At 32.3% G+C, this 21,697-nt stretch overlaps 1 long non-coding RNA gene across 3 annotated transcripts; it reads right to left on the bottom strand.

The window, feature by feature from the left end:
* Positions 1–10,687: 10,687 nt before the first annotated feature.
* LOC149897072 (uncharacterized) lies at positions 10,688–15,396 on the bottom strand. Of its 3 annotated transcripts, XR_016458212.1 has the most exons (5): positions 12,583–12,868; positions 12,466–12,498; positions 11,649–11,715; positions 11,098–11,208; positions 10,688–10,836 (listed from the first exon to the last, which is right to left on the bottom strand). It is a non-coding gene; the product is annotated as an uncharacterized LOC149897072 (long non-coding RNA). The 3 variants fall into 3 exon arrangements; XR_016458214.1 differs by lacking the exons at positions 12,466–12,498; positions 12,583–12,868 and adding an exon at positions 15,009–15,396; XR_016458213.1 differs by lacking the exon at positions 12,466–12,498 and having other exon boundaries at positions 12,583–12,867.
* Positions 15,397–21,697: the final 6,301 nt, after the last annotated feature.

The raw sequence follows: 21,697 nt of genomic DNA, 5'->3' as shown, positions 1-21,697 counted from the left end.
TGCATAATATTATGATGAGGTAAGTGCTATATTATTTTATTTTTGTATTAACAATTATCATGTTATATTTATAACTTTTCTGTTTAGATTTAAACATTTACAAGTGTTTGTTTGTTTGAACGCGCTAATCTCAAGAACTACTGGTCCGATTTGAAAAATTATTTCGGTGTTAGATATCCTATTCATCGAGGAAGGCTATAGGCTATATACATCATCACGCTAAAACCAACAGGAGCGGAGCCAAGCGAGTAAAACCGCGGAGCGCAGCTATAGTTGAATATAATTATTAACCCTCTATCCTGTAGATATTAAGTATGAGTGCCGCAGGAATCCCACAAATATTCGAATGCCACGTACGGGAGCATATCGTGTGAAAATTAAGTTTCGTTCAGAAGCCACACAAAACTAATAACAATGCTTACCGCACTCCGCAAAGCGTAAAACCGACAGTTTTGGGGGTTGTTACTTTTTATAGTTATGACAAAAAATAATTAAATAAAGATTTACATTCATAGTAGACGATTTTTTTATATGAAGTTAGAAACATTTCGTAGGAATGTATGATTTTTTAACAATTGAGTAATATTATCATTATATTTTTAAGCTATTGCATAGCTTCGCGGGCCTTGAGCGCGGGGACCGAATCGAGAAATTCCGTAACGAAAAATCAAAAAACCTCACGCTCCCCACTCCGACGGGCTCGGAGGTGTGGCTTGAAGGCATGCTTTGCAATAGCTTTACCGCGGCGGTCCCCGAGTGCCACACGTCTTTTTTTTTATTTTCTTTTCTTCATTTGTCAGACGTATAGTTCCCATATAAAGGTAAGCATGTGGTCTCTCGATCCGCTTTCAGTTGCGGGGATAAGGGTAGGATTTTTTTAATCCACCTTCGTTATACAAACACCTGTTATATGACTTTGCTGATGAAGTTAGTTGAAAATCTTTTACTATAACTTTGTCAGCAGTAAAGTTACATTCATTTCACTTTCAAACTTAGTAAATGAACAGCTAAAACTATTATTACTGACTAGGTATACTGTGTTAAGACACCTACTCATTGTAAAAATAAACTTTATTTAAGCATTCTTCTAAAACATTTTTTGTCTTTAAATTGTGTCTCCTTAATATCACAACGAAATCTCGCTAGCAATGTTTAATCTTGGAAATAGTCGACATAGAATTTGCGTTATATTTGCGACTAGACTTGATTGCGAGTGTTATAGTTTAGCAAAAAATGAGATAAAATATACATGTAGGAATTGTGATTGTTTTAGTGAAATCTGTTTTCAGAATACGTGTTTATTTGAGAAGGAAATAACATTTTAGCTCTTAGTTATAGCTATGGATACATGGCTATGGTTACATTTTTATAACGGATTATAATTTTGAAAAGGTATAAGTAATTTCAATTTTTATATTTTGTACATATAACCTAAATTTATATGCCTTCTAAATTCTTAACTTCCCTACAAATAATTTAGTTGAATTAATTTATGTAACGGATACGCCCAATTTGACATCTGAAAATATTCCCACGTCCAAAAAAACTTTCTCACGTCATAAAAAAAAAAAACAGAAATCCTTATTTTTTACCACGGATTCCGTTGCCGTTCACACGGGACCCTTCCGTGTGAAAGGCCAAGGGTGGGAATATGCGCACGCGCCGGTTGGACACCCTAGTGTAAGTCTTTTATGAACCACTTAAAGTTATTGATAATGATAATTTTTATTGGCAGGTTACTAGTACAGGGATTAAAGAGTATATGTTCTTATTTTTTTTATTTGGTTTTACGTAATTTATATTTGAAGTTATACGAACACTACGAGAATAGTAAGTTATACCATTTATTTCATATTACCGTACAATCTCAATATTTTTCTAGATTTAATAAATGAATTAATGAAGCTCCGCGTATAATTTACGTAGGTCCATTGTTACCTGTTATCTGCCTACGTACTGACTTAAAAAAATTACCATTTATAGATTTTGGGATTCGAGCATGTTTCACATTGAATTATCATGTGAATGATACAGTGTCTTACTATGAGTGGAGAAAACAGATATTGATTTACCAATATCCTTATAAAAATTTACAACATAATAATAATTCTTCCCATCAACTTTTTTCCTTCATAAAATTCCCACAGAAGTTCGTCGTTAAAACGTATCCGTTACGGTTTCACACGGAAGGGTCGTGTGAAAAGTAGGATGAGATGCGCACGCGCCGACAGGTACTTGGGAATTGACCTTTTTAAATGGATATTTAAATTTAATTGTGTGTATGTTTTAAACGTTACAGCAGTGATAATGATTAGGTATATGAATTGATTAGTGTATTTCTTTCTTTATTACAGGACAATAATTTTATTATGAAAATAATTTTAGCTTTTATTTATATCCAAGGTACTTATGTCTTTACTTTTTCTGTATTGAGAATTTTCTTATCCATTATTCTTAGTATTTTACAAAAAATATAAAACATTTTTTTTTCTTTTTACAGCCTTTGCCTTCTTGTACGAAGGTATTTTCTGTTAAAAATTTCTCATATATGAGAAATTTTGAATTTTCTGTGAAAATGAAATGTAATATTTCATTTTCACACGGAACTGAAGGGATGTTCTCGTGTGAAATTCACAGGGGTGGATATGCGCACGCGCCGCTACTGTTACAATCAACTTGTAGTATGGTGAGTATGAAATATGTATTTGTTATTTTAGATCTATCAAAATACCTTATTAGAGCCAAAATTGTGATATTTTTCCTAGAAGAGAAACAAATTTAAAAACTTACTTCCTATGTAACTTTCGCATCTTAAACGCATGGATTTAATGGCGTATTTTTTTTGTTACTCTGGAAATTCATAATTCTATGCAAGTTGCATTTTTAATCCATAGTGTTCACGGTGTCTTAATTTTATAAAGGTTTTTCTTTTCATAGATGTGACAAAAGTATCAACTGTCTTTTATTAGTTACCTGCGCTTCAAATTACTACAGTTTTACACTGGGGATCGAAGACAGATCTTTGAATAAATAATTCTTTATGTGCAACATTCAGTATCTTCGAATCTATTATTTATGTGTAGTGAAAATTAAAGTATTTGTCCGTTAGACCGTTACGGTTCACATTCACACGGAAGGGTCCTCGTGTGAACCACACGGGGTGAGAAACTGCGCACGCGCCGATGTTCATGTAATCCTGTATCATGAATAAGATACTTGTAAGAGCAATATTTGACTAACGAATTTAATCAATTAGTGCATTAGTGAAAACTAAAATAGATATTTCAATGATTTTTTTTAAATGTTATTGTATGACAAATGTGAAATGCATCATCATCATAATCATGCATATATTACTTGATTATTTTCAGTATTTTTTTGGTACTTGGTATAAAAATTTCCTCCGGATTTTAAAGTATTATAAAAAATATAAAGTGTTCATCCTTTTATATATTTACAGACAGAATAACGCAAAGCATCTACTATGTTCAACAATCAATTAGTTTTAAGTTTTCTATGCACAGTTTTCTACATAATAATATATTATACTTTATAATATAATATGTATGTACAAAACTATTCATATATACTTTAGTTTGAATACATTATCCATAACTAAATCTCACGCCGTGCTCACGCCATTATTGACATAAAAATACTCTTAAATTTTGTTGTATCACTTAATTCTTTTCATGTAATGCCACTAAAAGTATCACTTTTTCTTTGTATTTAAAAAGTTCCCATTCTCACGGAAGGGACGTTCTCGTGTGAAATTCATGGGGTGAGAAACTGCGCACGCGCCGATGTTCATGTATCCTTTTATGAATATGATTAGATACTTGTAAGAGCAGTATTTGAATAATTAGAAATAATCTACACTAATATTATAAAGAGGAAAACTTTGTTTTTTTGTTTGTTTGTTTGTTTGATTGTAATGAATAGGCTCATAAACTACTGGACCGATTTTAAAAATTCTTTCACCATTCGAAAGCTACATTATCCACGAGTAACATAGGCTAGGTTTTATCCCGGAAATCCCACGGGAACGGGAACTATGCGGGTTTTTCTTTGAAAACGCGGGCGAAGCCGCAGGCGGAAAGCTAGTTAGAAATATAATGTTTAAATAGTGTGTTGTGAAACGTTTTTAATTGAAATAATTTATTTATAAAGAAGATAGATAGGGTTGATTAAAAAGTTATTATTGACAAAATATGTGAAATGCATCATAATCATGCAATTTTTAAAGTGTATTTATAGGATGGTCTTTCTTTTAGGCTTGTTACTTGATGTATTATTTTCTTGCTTTTTTAAGGTATTTAAAATATTTTAAAGAGTCATATTTTTTAAAAATAATATATTTTCATTTCAATAAGTAGGTTGAACACAAATCATCTACCATGTTTTATAATCAATTCATTTTTATTTCTCTTCGCATAATATATCAATAGTTTTACGTTTTACGTTTACGTTCAATTTCTTAGTTAGACACAAAAAGTCCCTTAAATTTTTTGTATCACTTATATTTCTATTCTTGTAATCCGCCTGAAATTTAAGAATAAAGTATCACCTCTTTGTATTTAAAACGTTCCCATTCTCACGGAAGGGACGTTCTCGTGTGAAATTCATGGGGTGAGAATTTGCGCACGCGCCGCTATCGAGTATCAGTAAATACTTACTGTATAAATTACGTAATTATTATGTTAAGCTGGTCAAAGGTTGCTATTTATATAAATAACGTAATTTATTGAGTATTTGAAATTTGGTTTTATATTCTGTGATGATTGTTTTCATGTCTGCATAATATGTTAAATAATGATAGAATGATAGACTTTTGTAGTAAGTATGTTTAAATTAAACGAGGAGAACTTATGTAGATGTACCTACCTATTTATTAATTTCCTATTACTATATTAATTCATAAGAAATTTATTTAAATAACATAATTTTGGTTCCGACACGTAGTTACGCAAATTATAATTATGTTCGGAAAATCATCGGAAAATAACGTGTTTCTAATAGGCATGTTTAATGAGATCATATATAGGTTTTAACTTTTAATTGTTTAAAATCTGTTAGTAATCCACAGGAAAAATGTATAAGACGTTATATCTGGCAATACAGTGAATTAATATGTAATGGTAGTTAGTAGCAGTAGTTATAAATTGGTACTACTCTTGGACACAAATAATTTATTCGTAGGTATTAATACAGTTATATTGTTAATTTAAACATACTTCAATTGATTGTTAAGGTTTTTCCTATATTGAACACAAAAGTCATACAATATATTGTTATCAATTGTTTATATTTTGTTTGTCCGTTAAACCGTTACGGTTCACAGTCACACGGAAGGGTTCTCGTGTGAACCACACGGGGTGAGAAACTGCGCACGCGCCGCTTGTTAAAGGCACTTAACGACGGATTAACAAATGATAGTTATGTATTAATTACCTAGCTACTTTTTAGATTATATTTTTTAATGTTTTGGGTATTATATTAATGTGTGCAACAGAGATGATAATAATGTTTTGATTGTTTTGGATATCGTTTGAAGCGGGTGAATGGTAATGTAATTTTTTTTAATATTTATGATTTGAATTTATACAGATCGCTCAGCCTCGGTGATGCCTATATTATGTTTTCGTAAGTTTTTTTTTTTTGACTTAGGTATCTATGCTTTTATATGCACCGTAAATACATAAAGAATCAATTATGTATTTACGGTGACTACCTGTTATGATTTGTTTTAATAAATTTGTTGGGGCTTATTTTCTTGATAAAAAGAAGTAGCTATAATTAGTAATAGTACCTAAGCTATAATATTATGTAGTATACAGAAACACTTAAATCTGCTCTTGTTAAATGAATGTATTATATACTAGCGGTCCACCCCGGCTTCGCCCGTGGTTACATATTTACGTTTTCTCTACATTAAAACCATCCTCGTACTTCAAGGAATATAATAAAAAAAGAATTATCGAAATCGGTTCAGCCGTTCTCGAGTTATGCGCTTACCAACACATTTTGCGATTCATTTTTATATTAGAGGTATAGAGAAGAAGAAGAAGAAGATAGATTAAAGTACTGCACGAGACCGTCATTTTAAGAACATAATATTTCTTAAAGCCTGTATTTAAGGCTTTAATGGACTAATTAAGACGACGACGCGGTTGGCGCAGTGGTAAAGTAACTGCCTACTGAGCCGACGGTCCCGGGTTCGATCCCCGGTCAGGGCAAATATTTGTGTGATGAACTCAATTATTTGTTCTTGGGTCTGGGTGTTATTATCTATATATGTATTTATTAAATATTATATTTATCGTCGCCTAGTACCCACAACACAAGCCTTAATTGAGCTTACTGTGGGACTAGGTCGATTTGTGTAATAATGTCCTATAATATTTATTTATTTATTTATTTATTAATTATAATTGTGTGTATAAATTAAGTGGGAAACGCCATACTTATCAAATTATTACGTCTCTTTTATTATGTCGAGCGTGAAAATTAAAATTAACTTTAAGCATACCTTTATACATTTAACGATTAGTTCAACTTTATTTAATAGAAGGAATAAACACTTTAACATAAGTTTGTTAGTTTTATATTTTTCTTATCAGGCTGTTATGATAGCTATGTGTTGCGAATTCATTTGAAATAGTTATAAAATGTTTATGAAAAAAACATTGTGGTAGTAATCGAGCGATTTATTTTCAAAACATAATTGTTTAGAAATAATAATAGTGAAGAGTTTACAAATGCTTAAAGTTAAAATACAATTTTTATTAGATTTACATTTTCTTTCGTGATGTATAGGGCAGATTAAATTTATTTCTTTGACTTTACCTCGAATATCCAGGTGAATGTGATTTTGCATAAAATGCAAATGATTTTTTTAAATGTTGTAGTACAGATAATATACTAAGTATGTAGTAGATGTGGAAATGCTTTATTCCTCACAAACTTATTTGATTTGTTTTGATTTACTATAAAATGTTGCTTTTATTTTATAAGAAATAACACGCGAGGCCGGGTTAAATGTTAGAAAGCGGCCTTTTAAAGCATTCGACAGCTAATACATGTTCACATGTTCAGACATTATTCATCAACAAAAATACGAAATCAAAAGTTACGTCTAACAGTTTCAATAAACATAAACAAAACATATTAACTTCAATTACACGTCTACTCTTCACCCTATTAGCGAACACTCCATTTTAGGGTTCCGCATGAGACTCACGAGATTTCAGGACTTGCACAGGAAATGGGTTCCGTGGGAGAGAATAACTTAGTATTTGTGGCCATGAAATACCCGATTTTAACATTCTTACCTATTTATATAATGTGACATAATTTGCATGTGGTATATTTTATATTCATAAATGAGAAGTATTTTGAAAAGTTTGCTTTTATTTATTTTTTTGCATTACTGGTGTTTCGACGTCTCTGGCGCAAACAGATCAATCTCTCTCCGAGCCTAAAATATTCATGAAAATAAGTAGAAAATTCTGAATAATTCTAAATACGATAGTTTGGTGTCATAATAGGGGTTTTAGCGAATGGAAAATCGAATAGTTTTTTCGTAGCTATCTCTTTTTTAAAAGTAAGTAACAGCATTTATGTCGTTATTAACAATAAGATAACGCAATCCAGTACTGATGCGAAAAATGAAAAAAAAAAAAAACAGAATTATAGTCGTTCAGGTTGGCAGAAGCTTCCAGAAATCCGTAGTAACTTACCAAATCAAGGAATATATTTATCTACTAAACTCATATAAATGAAAATTTTTCCCGCCCGTTTCCTATCTTCAATTTTAAGTGCAGTCTACATTAGGCTGATAAGTGAACGCGATATGATGCCAATTACAAGGGTCCTACACTGTGATCATCTTGCTATGGTCAGATATGTTAACTTTTGACATATTCATCTATTAATTAAGAAGTCCTATGTCCCCTTAGTGGGGTAAGGGGCAGATGCATTGTACATCTGTTTCACTGATCGATTTTCTTTAGGGACAAGTAGGGGATCAGCCCTCTGTGTCCTACCAAACCGGGACATTTTTTTTTCTTCTTCTCCACCGGGAATCGAACCTAGGACCCCTCGGTGCTACGCTCACGCGTCAACCACTGTACCAAGGAGACGGTCATGTACCTATACAAAATTATCAAATAATTACCGCCTTCTTGCAACAATTATAAGTTATAACCAAAATAAACTCAAATCCAACAGTCTGCTTCATTTTACACCTGAACAGCCACCCTACACCCTAATGTACCTCGTAATTTCTTTAAATTATTTACCATCTCTATAATATAGCCATTAACAAATCCGCCGTATTCGCGAACGTACGAACGTTCCACACACTATATTTGGAAGGCACAATTTGCCTTACGAATACATTTTACGCTTCAAACTTTGCTGAAAAGCCTACTCTTTCGAACAACCCAATTTATTTTCTAGTACCTTCGGAATAGAGTATATTTTCGCAGCGCACGAATCGCGGGTAGGTACCCTATAGTTACGAGTGAGAAATTTCATTTGAGACGATTCCGCGATTTTCTCTCTTATCCCAAAGGACATGCCGTTGATTTATCTCGGAGTTATTCCTTCTTTCTTTGAAAATTTCGTTTTGCTTAAGATATACTGGGAATTTATTGAAATGTATTATTTCTTTTTATATTTACTCGCATAGGTTCGTTTGGCTGGAGCAAATATTGGGATATTGAAAATTGTCATGTAAGGAAGGTAGGATTTGATCCTCGCTCGCTATGTGATTATAGGCTATACTTGTATCAATAAATTACTGAGATTGGGATCATTCTGTTATCTGTATGTATTCTATGGATATGCTGCCTTACCAAATCGAAAGTAACGATTCAAAACTTCTTTAGACAATGTACCTATAAATCGCGTTCAATCTCTATTTTGTTAGGTTAGGTTAGACCACCTCCTTGGTACAGTGTATGACGCGTGAGCGTAGCACCGAGGGGTCCTGGGTTCGACTCCCGGTGGAGACGAAAAAAAAAATGTCTCGGTCTGGCAGGACACAGAAGGCTGATCACCTACATGTCCCTAAAGAAAATCGATCAGTGAAACAGATGTATACATCTGTCCCTTACCCCACTAGGGGACATGGGACTTCACTTTTCTATTTTGTTAAGAATATATTTATTCATATAAAGTACATGAATAGCACAGAATACTAATTAATAGTAGCTTACGCTATCAATAGTATGATTGAATGCATGCAATACAGTTTAAAACAAATGAATCATAATCTGAAAAAGAAAACATAACGAAGCGAAAGGATGATTTAATAAGGTAGGTAATTCTATTTGAAAAACCGGTAAAAGGGACGAAGGTTCATACTAAAAAGCCAATAAAGTTCAATTTTAGCTCCGAACCCTTATAAGTTATAAGCATAATGATGCTCTAGGCACATCCCGTACTAAGTACTATCACAATAACTCAAACGGTATTACCAAGGCATTATAGTATATTGGAGATCCATACTGACCCCTTTACAAGACTATCAACTTGTATTTTAAACCTTAATTATGTACGTATAAAGTTTAAATTCCTGCTTGCAATATGTAGTGCTGGTAAATTTGTCAGTTTATAACGCATAGATCTCACGGGTATACTGTACTGAGACTAGTGACTATTGTTTTTGGTTCGTACATCAAACGTAATGGGTTATTAAAAATTTATGGCCGTTAATAACAGCTGATTCAATATCTAGAATGAGTATCTGTGCTTTCGGGTATCGTAGGGATGTTGCTATTTGTATAGTGTTTGTTAAATCTCAGGAGATCTTTGGAACTAATTCAAAATTCCTATGTTATATTCGTATTTTTAAATTGATCTTATTAATATGGACACATATATTATATTCTTTTACGACGTGTAACGGTGATTATTCTTCTGTGATTTGCCAGATTTTTTTAAGAGTTCAAATCGTGTATCGAATCAACTACATAATAATGCTAACTAGCTACTAAAGAGAACCCTTGTAAATAAAGTCCGGAAATTTGTAGCAGAACAATAACTGATTTCTCGAAATGTATAAATTCAATATTCCTAAATAACTTTTCAAAAGATACAATAATTCTTACCAAATTACCACTCGGAGTGACACTTGTGAAGCATTGTGGCGAACCGCAACGGAAAATGTCGGATAAATACAGGGAAATTGTGCGCGGATCTGGGATTCCATTTAATTGAACTTAATAAAAAGGGGTTAGCGATACTAACGATGTCTTAAATGTAGGAATGTCGTTAATGGAGGATGAACAACACAAAGGGGGTAGCAATTTGAGGATAAATCAAAGGATTCAGCCCCGGGCGCACGCTTTGGCAACGAAAAAATTGAAAATTTTTTACGCCTCTCGTGAAATTTTGTTGTATTTACTTTTGTGATATATATTCGGGGATGTGGAGTGTTGTCATGATTGTAAAGTGTTGGAGTGGAATGAATTGTGTGTGGGCTTTCATTAGAATCTTGTTGGACTGTAAATATGTTTATAAATATGTTTAAAAATAGTTTTTTGATTAGATATAGCAGTTATATAATATTAAAAGGAGAAAAATGATATATAGTTTAACTTTTGCGTGTAATGTACTTTTTAAATATTTATAGATAAAACTAAAACATACGTACACAGGATCTTAAATAAAAAGAACAAAATAAAAAGTAAAAATATATTTTATAAAATTACCCATTACATGCTATTATTTAACCAACATTCTTAAAGCGGCGAAAGGTTCCGGATTCCTTGTTTCTAATACTGAAGATTTAATTGTGGTCGGTGTATTCAGATTCCTCAGATGATTTAACTGAAAAGTATTAAAACAATAATTGTAAGTTATCTACTTTTTATTAGTACCTATGTATTATTTACCTACGGACTACGAGTAAATAATAAAATAAAATAAAATAAAATTAAATTAAAATTACCCATTTGCTAAAAAATTATGTTTTTAGCAAATGGGTAATACGAAAAATAGTAGGTAAGTATATTTGTCTTATTATTTATTAAATTATATATATATGTACTAGTAATATATTATGTGTGGTATAGAATACAGATAACTCACTTCTTTCAATACAAGCCATTCTTGTGCAGAATTCAGTGCCATCCGCACCGCAAACGCATTGGTTGCAATCCACTGTGTATTTTGTGAAGGGCTTACATAATTTTGTATTTGCTGCAATAAAAAAGGTTTAGCCGACTGAGCAAAGTAGGGTTATGTTATTTTTATGTTTGTTTCTTTGGCATACTTTTGACTTTTGTAGCTAAATTGATATGTGATTTTTTAGGCTGTTCAGTGTTCTATAGCTAAGTGGGGGATGTAAGTACATAAGTAACACATTCGAGATATGTAGAGGAGCCTAACCTAAAATACTTATTTTAGGTTGTAAGTTACGGGTTTTTTCATTGAGCTGTCTTGTGCCTAAGTTTTTTCATAGATTTTTGTTTGAAAGTGTTCTAAGAATCGTCTTTATTATGAGAGCGATATTTTATTTTATTTTATTTGCAACACAAACACATATAACAATAATATAGGTAATATAAGCGATGTAAAGCTAGATTCTAGAATATAGGCAGGTAAACATATAATATAAATTATAAAAATTACATACTTACCTCGTCTCCACAGAAGCAACATGTCCTCATCTTCTATATATCTCGAATGTATTAATGTACAGCATAACTGAAAATATAAAAGAGTAAATTTAATTACAGGTGGGTGAAAAATAACAAGGTATTTCTATAAATGTAAATACTTGAAGGCTGAAGGCTGTTTTCAATTTGATTGGATCTTTAAGTATGACATTCTCTCAAAAAAACTACATATTTTTTTAAAGTAGTTACTCTTTTTGAGCAATATAATAAACGATGTTTAAATAAAATAAAATAAATTCTAGTTTAATGTCATTGGTTCAATGATCCTTTTTCCTGTATTGCTTTTCAAAAGTGCAGTTAATCTTTTGCGTTTCGTAAGTTAAACCACTGCAGCTATCTAAATACGTACCGTTACGTTAAATTAAACTACCTTATTCTGTTCTAGGCTGTTCAAAATATTATGATATTTCAGAAACATTTCGTAGGTACTTTAGAAGTCACGTAAAAATACAAATAGATAGGTTAATAAGTACATGTTTTTGCTGTTCGACTATCCTATGACAAGACAATATTATATTTTACTGAGTTTTCCTAAAAAAAAACGTTCTATCTATTTGGGATTTTTAAATCCCTTTTTTCTTTTAACATGCTATTAAACTGCAATAATCGTAATATTTAACACAATAATCTTCAAAACACCAAAAAAAATACAAATTAAACAGCAAACATTTAAAACAACACAACTACCATAAAACACTGCACTACACGGCTTATTTCACATAAAACTAATACAAAACCGTTAATATTTCTACGAATAAATGAATTGTTTTCTACTCACGGTTAAAATGAGAAATTTCCACATATCCACGAGCTATGAAAGCGAAATAAAAACAAAATCAATCACCACACTGCGCTATTGTTTTGCGACTATGAAATTTAATCAGTTACTACTTACCATGCCTTAATTCGCTTGTGCAAGTGTTTTTTGATGGCTTCAAAGCATGTAAGGATTTTGTAACCAGAAAATAGGTACTAACTAAAATATTATGAAGCTGAAGAGTTAGTTAGGTTCAACGCGCTAATCTCAGGAACTACGGGTCCGATTTGAAAAATTATTTCATTGATAAATAGCCCATTTATCAAAGAATGTTGTAGGTTATCCTATAATTACTCTAAGAGCAGCAGGAGTGGAGTAATGCAGGTAAAACAGTGGGGCACAGCAAGTAGATAATAGATTTCACATGATTATTGAAATTTGAATTCATGATGTAGATAGGTACAATGACTACGACCTTTTAGAATCTAGGCAAGTAACAACAGCACGTGTTGTGATGTAATAAAAGTTACATAAATATAGCATACTTACCTACATAAACCTTTTTGAATTTTTATCTGTTTATTAAACATTATATAAACATACATACAAATGTATCGTTAAATCTACTGAACCGTTTTGGATGAAACTCGCACTGAGTTTTATCTGTAAATGTAAGCCAATAAATATTAATGTTACAATCCGATTAATCATATTATCAGTGTAATGTGTGGATAAACACTTACATCAAATGCTTTGATTTTTGAATAAATACCTACAAAAGCTTCTTGCTTGATATTTCTCGATAAGTCGATAGACTTAAGTAAAGTCTGATCAGATGATAAGTTTGGTAGTAACCAGATAGGTCTGTTCATAATACGATTTTCTTAATCCTGAAACCGTATTATGTTCATAGTATATTTATTTTTTATATTATTTTCGCAATTTATACCCGTACTTACTTAATTTCCAGTGAGGAATAAAAAAAAATGTAACAAGAAATTTCTCAGTGATGACATCGATATTTCTAGAAGCAAATCTAAAGCAAATACTAATCGATAAGTAAAAACTCTCTTGTAAAATAATTATTGGTTTAATAAACTCTCGTAACTAATAATTTTCTAGATTAAATGCTGAGGATCTATATAGAGATGTCACTACAATAAAAAAGACGCAAGATATAAAGTTATACAAAAGTAGTGCACGAACAGCGTCCGGAAGCCAATTACAACACATAGAGGTCTCTGAAGAACATCTATAATGGTCTTCACTAATTGGGATTTATATAGAGATGTTACGTGTTCCTGTGTTGTAAAGTTGAACTGTTAGTACCTTGGTAATATTTTATATAACAAATGTTTTGAGACTTATTGCGACGTTCGTTTTTATATAGTTGTTAAGTGAGACAAACAATCTTATGAAAAGCATATAATTTTAGATACTTATAATAAGTTTTAATTACATATATCAGACTAAATGTAAAAGTTTTAAGCTATTGCATAACTTCTATCGCGGGCCTTGAGCGCGGGGACCGAATCCAGAAATTCCGTAACGAAAAAACCTCACGCTCCCCACTCCGACGGGCACGGAGGTGTGGCTTGAAGGCATGCTAGATGCAATAGCTTTACCGCGGCAGTCCTCGAGTGCCACACGTCTTTTTTCTTACTTTGTGTGTAGAAAATCAATACTGTAGACTGTAGTCATATATAATTATTTCGCCTTTTACCTTTTCAAAATGTACATACCAAAATATGACAAATCGAAGTTTGAAATTAATGAAGCTGAATCGAAGTTTTAAAATATGACGTAGTACTTTGAATAAATAGTTAAATAAATAAACCACCAGCTCTATATAAATATCGAAGGTTGAACCGCTCGACTTACGTATCGGGCTGTGTATAATTTTTCAAGAATTTCAAACTAATTACGACTTGAAGCAAGGGCCGGCTATTATTCCTACTAAAGAGCCGTGATATCTATCATTTGCAGATATTCTTTTAATCTTTCCACGAGTTAATTGCTTAAATTTATTCTCGCGTAGCTTGTTTCAATTGTCGACTTAATTGAAAATGAATTCTTTTTTAATGATCTGATTCGATTATTCACTACAGCGTAGCTTTGACCCATTCTTTGACCTGATATTTTACAGTTTGTGTATGTATGTGTTTTTGAGCAAAATGTAAACCGTAAATAGGGACCAAATAAAATGTTACAAAATAAAATGTTGTTATCTACAAAACAACATATCGAAACTTAAAAACAGTGTCGTCAAAGTTTGCCTTTAAAATCAGGGTAGAGTCACCCTAAAACCAGGGTCTAGCGGTGACCCATCATAATCGCCGATCGAACTGCTACTGCTTAACTAATATATGTCCTACCACTGACAGCTATTTCTTTTGTGAATGTACATAAATAGGAGGAACTATGTGTTTTTGTTATAAAAAATCTAGTCCATAAAACTTCGACTGAAAATTTTCTTTGCAAAAGTCTTATCATTTTTCACTCAATACAAAATCAAATAACGAAAGGAAATTCAACTAAACAAATAAAAATACATTTCTACGTACTCAGAGTTTCCCGTATCTAACTTCATTGAAGGAAGGAAGTTAATTTTATCTAAGAAGGAAGTGAAGAATTATTGCCGCATGTTTTAAACATCTAGATGTTCTTGCACGCACTTTGAACACGCACTATTTTTTAGAATAAATCTTCAATTTACACCTTTTAAATTAACGGTTCATATTGGTATATAATTAAATTGTAATCTATTTGCACATTTTTTAAATTTTTATGTACTGTTTTTTTGTCAGAGAACAAAATTTATCTTCACATTTATTTCGGATTTGTAATATAAGTGAGATAATATGTATACTAATTTAACAAATACATAAATCTTCAAGTACTCAGAACTAGATCAAATTGTAATGTTAGACAAAAGCTTTCAATTTAAAATAATAATCATCAAAATGGGTACACCAAGTTCTGAGGTAACAAACACAAATACAGTCCTAAATGAAATCTTTAATATAATATGACACTAATAAAATCTCTTTTAAAAATATACGTCAAGTCGTAGCGAGTATTCAGAACAGCACTATTTAACGAGTGCTTGTGCTCAGAATAATTCCCTCTAGTGTTTGAACAATTGAAAGCTTTTCTGATATGAAACATTCATGTCGCTGGGAAAAGGTTTATTTATCGGGGAATGGATATTATGTGGAGCATGCTTGGGTCACGCTAGCGTGGCGATTTCAAACTCAAGACAGATCGTTAATGTCCTTCCCTAAATTATAATTGCTTGATTATGTTTGTTTTTCTTTCATGTCATTGGAACGATTTTATAATATAGGTACTTTTGGTGTTTGGAGATACTTAGGAGCATCTAATTTTCATGACTAGTCCTACTAATATAAACGCGAAAGTTTGTGAGGATGGATGGATGTTTGTTATTCTTTCACGTAAAAACTATTGATCCGATTAAAATGAAACTTGGTATGTAGGTAGCTGAAGACCCAGAATAAGACATAGGCTACTTTTTGTACCGGAAATCCCACAGGAAGGGGCAGAATGCAGGGTTTTCTTTGAAAACGTAAATTAGGATCGCAATCTTCACTTCTTTGATATTTTCGTACAGAACTTCCTGCTCATGATAGGTCCATTTCCAGCTGGGAGGGGCCATAAAAACTCCTAGAAACCTTGCTAATGCATACACTCACAACTTACTATTCATATAAAACAAATAATCCAGCCACATAAACCGAGCAAGCCCATTTCTTTCCAATATGGAGCCGAACAACTAAGTTTACGACGAATAAAATTTTTACTATCGCGATAACGCGGCCTCAGTTATCAAAAGGTTCTGAGGCTGAATGGATTCCGATGTATGAAAAGTAATGGAACGATAAACCACCAGATCTATGTGTGTTCAACTATTCCAATTTATTTTTTAGTGCAGGACATAATGGAGGTTTCAGGATGGAAATTTTATATTGAGATGTTGATCTTTCATCAGAGTTTAAGGGTGGGTAGAGTTATACTTACTAAATGTTTGTTATGTAGGTACCGTTTTCACGCAAGAACCGTTGAACCGACTTTGATCCTTTGATGAATTTTAGCGTGATGACAGAGTTTTTAATGCGATAAACACAACCTTATCGCTCAAAATAAAATTTAAAAGAAGTGTAAAGATAGTAGAATTTCTGAGTAAAGTATTAAAAAAGTATTACACTATACTGTACTACCACAGTATTACAATATAGGAAATATTGTAATACTGTGATACTACTACGGACAAATGTTGCACGCAAACAAAGCCGAGTGTAAAGCTAGTCAGCAATAAAATAGGAACAGATAAAATAGCTGGAAAGTAATATAAACTGATTGAATGGAGGCTTTCAGTTGCTAACAAATAGCTATGTCCACACCATAGAAATCTAAATAACAAGACACTAGAAGTCGTAAGCGCGCGTGACCTTGTCGCCACTCAGGTGACTTTCACATCACCAGTGTGTTCGTCACAGTTCAGTTGCTATGGAGACGTATGTGTGTAAACATGGTGTGTTTCAGCATTTCCCATTGCGGAAATTCTTCCACAAGTTGTAATTATACTAATAAAGGAATAATATTTCATCGGTAAATATTTTTTTTTAGAAATAATGCCGTTTTTCCTTAAAATTATAGAATATTTACAAGTATTACGAGTGTCACCATAGTAATCGAAATAACCTTAAGTAAAGTTTCAACCTTATTGGAGCAAAAAGAAACAAAACGTCTCATATACTTAGGGATGTTATTCTAAAATAAACCGTAAATTCGTGCGTTAGGATACATATTAAAAAGCTTAATTTAATATTTAAGTTAGTTTTCACTAAAATCAAGTTGTCCAATAAAAGGCATAGTTTACTTGTGTGTATTGTTTAGCTATGTGTTGATTTTGGCGACAGCGGTTTTCATACGAATTATGACATTATAGCACTTCTATGTGTCTTGTTATTTAGATTTCTATGCTGAAAACCGATCTTTTAACTGAAACGACCACCAGCTTTTCACAGCACGTATCGCAATGAAACATACATTCGACAAATCTATATTGTAATATCTGAAAACAACGCTGTATGTATCATAGAAATACGTGAAAGGAATACTCTAAAATACGTTTGAGAAATGTTTCTTGATTTGAACCATATGCACAAAACACTAACTGGTCACTAGATATCCATACAAATATAATGCGAAAGTAACTGTAAAAAATTGTTACAAAGATAGTTTTTAAGCTGAGAACGGATAGGTAGTTGGAAGTCCCACGGGAGTGGTAACTACATATACTGGTTTTCCTTTTTACTCGGGATGAAAACTAGTAAGTATACTTACATATATTAAAAAATATATATATATTAAAAGTTTAAATCTCCTTTTGTCTGCATTTTAAAATAATTTGCATTTGGATACCATAATACTCGGGCACTATCAGAAGGAAGGTTTAGGTACCCGGTCTTTGGAAGGCTTGAATGAATGAATGAAATGAATGAATGAATGAATGAATGAATGAATGAATGAATGAATGTCTTTGGAAGGCTTTTTTTTAAGGTTACGCTTTTACTGATTTCAGGACGAATACATACTTCATAGGTACGTAGTAAAAATCTGCAGAGTATGGGCGTATTCAGAAAGAAAGCTTGAAACTTATAAGCGCTTATCGGCGCTTATAAGCGCTGGTAACCCGCGCAGGAAAATATATGAACATATAAGCACATGTTCATATATTTTCCTGCGCGGGTTACCAGCGCTTATAAGCGCCGATAAGCGCTTATAAGCGCTTATAAGTTTCAAGCTTTCTTTCTGAATACGCCCTAAGAAACAAAGAAACATTTATTTAGACTTGACAAGATTAAACACTCAACACACAATACAAATACAACATGAATTGTCATATTTTAATTGTATTGACAATTAAAACAACACAAGGAAACATAATATAAAGGATAGCGCATCGGGCGCACCGCGGGCGCACTGCCGGCGCGCCGCGGGCGCGCTGCCGGCGCGCCTCGGGCGCGCTGCCGGCGCGCATCGGGCGCGCTGTTGGCGTCCGAAAATGATATTTATATAGAGTGGTTAAATGCATTTTCTTCATGCATAATTTAGTAAAATTATGTTTTTTGTGCTAAAAGAGATTAACATTAATTTGAAAGTAACGATTTTGTTTTGATAATTCCTTGTAAGTAAATAGCGAGGATAACCCCACGATTGCAAATATATCTTTGTTGAAAATGTTGGAATTTACTTGGAAAATTTTATAGTACTTTTAAAGTAATTTTAAAGTAGTACTGGTGTAATGATGGAAGAAAAGAAGGTTAAAATAACACAAAATTTATATTGTACTAGCGGTCCGCCCCGGCTTCGCCCGTGGTACATATTTCGCAATAAAAGGTAGCCTATGTTCTTTCTCAGGGTCTAAAGATTATCTGTGCCAAATTTCATCAAAATCGGTCCAGTACCTAGTTTATGCGTGAAAACCATACATACATACATACATACATACATACATACATACATACATACATACAAACCTTTCCTCTTTATAATATTAGTATAGATAAAATATGGTTTTCAAACACAGGTTTACATTTAAACCATATAAATCTTATCATTAAAATCTCAGTTCAAAAGTATTTACAGTACTGATCATTCCACAATATTATTACAATTACAAATAAATAAAAAACACAATCAAAATCAGGATTATCTTTATTTCTGACATTGTAAATACATGGAAACTTTCATTATGCTCTTCTTCATTTTCACTTTCCCTACTGCCATCACCTGTGTAAATCATTTCATCGATTAATTCAATTCACCTTTAAAAACAAAACGAAGAAGGGTATGTAATAGCAGCTCTATATAATTCCACACAGAGAGAACACATTTTTGACTGACAGGCTACCGTCTCCTACCACCCGATTTGTTTTTGATTGTGTATGACCGTGAATTGACCTCTATTTGGATGCGATGGGGGAAGCGCGCCTGCGGTACGCCTGCGGTACGCCCGCGGCGCAACCGTGGCGTGCCGCCTCGTCGCCTTTCCAAAATTCTTTCATACAAAATGTATAAGAAGGACGTGGTGCAAAACAGATTCAAGAGGTGCGCTTATGGCACGCCCGCGCCCGCGCCGCTTGTGTTTGACCCGCGCCTAAAAGATAAAAATAGACTTACAATAGAAATAAATACATTGGAAATAGATCTAATAGACGATGTAAAAGTCTATAAATAGTTAGGCATTGAACTAAGAGCTACAAATAGATACCCTGATTACTTTCACTGCAGTTAGAATAGCCTAGGTATGACTGTCAGCACTGAATTAATCTAGGGTATAATAAAACTGAACAGAATGGATGCTTGCAATGTGGTTTAAATCTCTAGAGGAATCGAAGATTATAAAAAATTTAAAAAGGTATGGATAAATAATTAAATAGGTAACTAGGTAATGTAAGTAATTAATTATGTAATTTTTGTAAATTAAGATGACTTTTAATTTCTTCCTTATTAGGTACCTATGACCTAAAAACAATGAAGACACACTTAATATCTGTTTTATTTTATCATTATTTTTTATTGCATTCTATATGTAATTTCTTGACACGTCTAGCGGCTAGCAGTCACACGCGGGTTGGAATCCTCCAGTTTTTTTTATCCTGTCACATTTTTACTATTTACATAGTGTCTACTTATTCGATTATTAGGAATACTTTATTATAATATTCCTTTGGAATTTTATATTAAAATAATAGAATTAACACCCAAAACAAAAACCATGTCCATATACAGGGTGTCCCACTGTTGGTATACTAAGCTCAAAGGAGGTTATAGTTTTGCATACGCTGAGTACGTAAAAAATAATTTAAAAAATCCAGACACATTTTTTTTTCAAATAGATGAATTCTTAAAACTCTATGTGTACACCCAAAACAAGCAACCTGCCCAACTTTGCCACCAGCACGTTAGCTATCATTTAAGATTATGTTTTCATAGACAAAATGCTCATATAAGAGAAGCAGTATATGCCGGCTGCGCGAAGCTAGAGAAGAAAACATGGATTTTCAGGAAAAATTTAGCAAAAAATTTTGGACCCAATTTTTTTTTAGTATTTTTTACGTGATCAGTGTATGCAAAACTACAAGTTCCTTCGCGCTTAGTATACCAATAGTGGGACACCCTGTATAGGTAATACAATATCAAAATTACTCATTTGGAATCAAACATTGTTACCCACAAACTAGGTAAATAGCTTTCAAACTTTTCCTACCATAAATTGCGTTTTATTCATCAACTTCATACTACATATTATCTAGATTCTAGAATGTTCCAGCGAAATTTCGAGCGCATATTGAAATACATATCAAACAGGAATCAAACCTTGTAAATACGGAATTTATCGGCCACAACTATCTACAACTAATAACAACTTTTGGTAGCGTTGATTGGTATTTTATCTAACATCAAATTGCTTAGCGAACTAGCGACAAATATAGTTTTAAAAGGAAATATGTTATGTAGACATTAATTCAATGAAATATTTAGCTTTTACTATTGATTAATTAATGATTTGAAGATTGTTATTTACTCGACCGTTCAGAAGGAGAGTTATGTTTTTTCTAGTGCAGATATTTCTTTGTCACGTACACACTTAAAAGTCGATGTGTTCCTCTCTACAAAATATGTATGTGCCAAATATTTTCACCATCATATGTACCTAGTACACATGATGTATTCATTTGATTTTATAGGCTTCAACCTCATTAATTTGAAAACAATCAGGCACAAAGTAGGTACATAAGCATTAACAAATTTAATTACAAATTATTCTTGGCCGAGTCTGGATTTGTCGAATAAATTAAAAGTTCAAAATGGTCCACTCAACAGTTTTACATAACAATGAGGTACACTATTATTTTATGGTAAATGCCTTCTCTAGGCAAATTTAAGAGGATTCCAACTTCCCTTTATCGATTCAACTTTGTCTTGTCATTGTTGTTTTCTTTGTTTTGTATGAGATAATTGATTGATTATGTAATGAATAGATAATCATTTCAATTAAAATGAATAAAAAGCTTTAAAATTTTAAATGCATTGCAGTTATGTACGATACAAGTACGATATGACGATGAAAAAATATTTTTAGTTGGAAATATGATAGAGTTATTACCCTATCTTGTTATTATGAAGATAGCTAACGAATTGATGCAGAACTAAAAAAAAAAAA

Source organism: Colias eurytheme, chromosome 26 (genome assembly GCF_061535395.1).
Source record: "Colias eurytheme isolate Ceu_HAF_F1 chromosome 26, ilColEury1 Martin Lab GWU primary, whole genome shotgun sequence".
NCBI classification, from domain to species: domain Eukaryota; kingdom Metazoa; phylum Arthropoda; class Insecta; order Lepidoptera; family Pieridae; genus Colias; species Colias eurytheme.
This window is presented reverse-complemented; position numbering and strand designations above follow the sequence as displayed.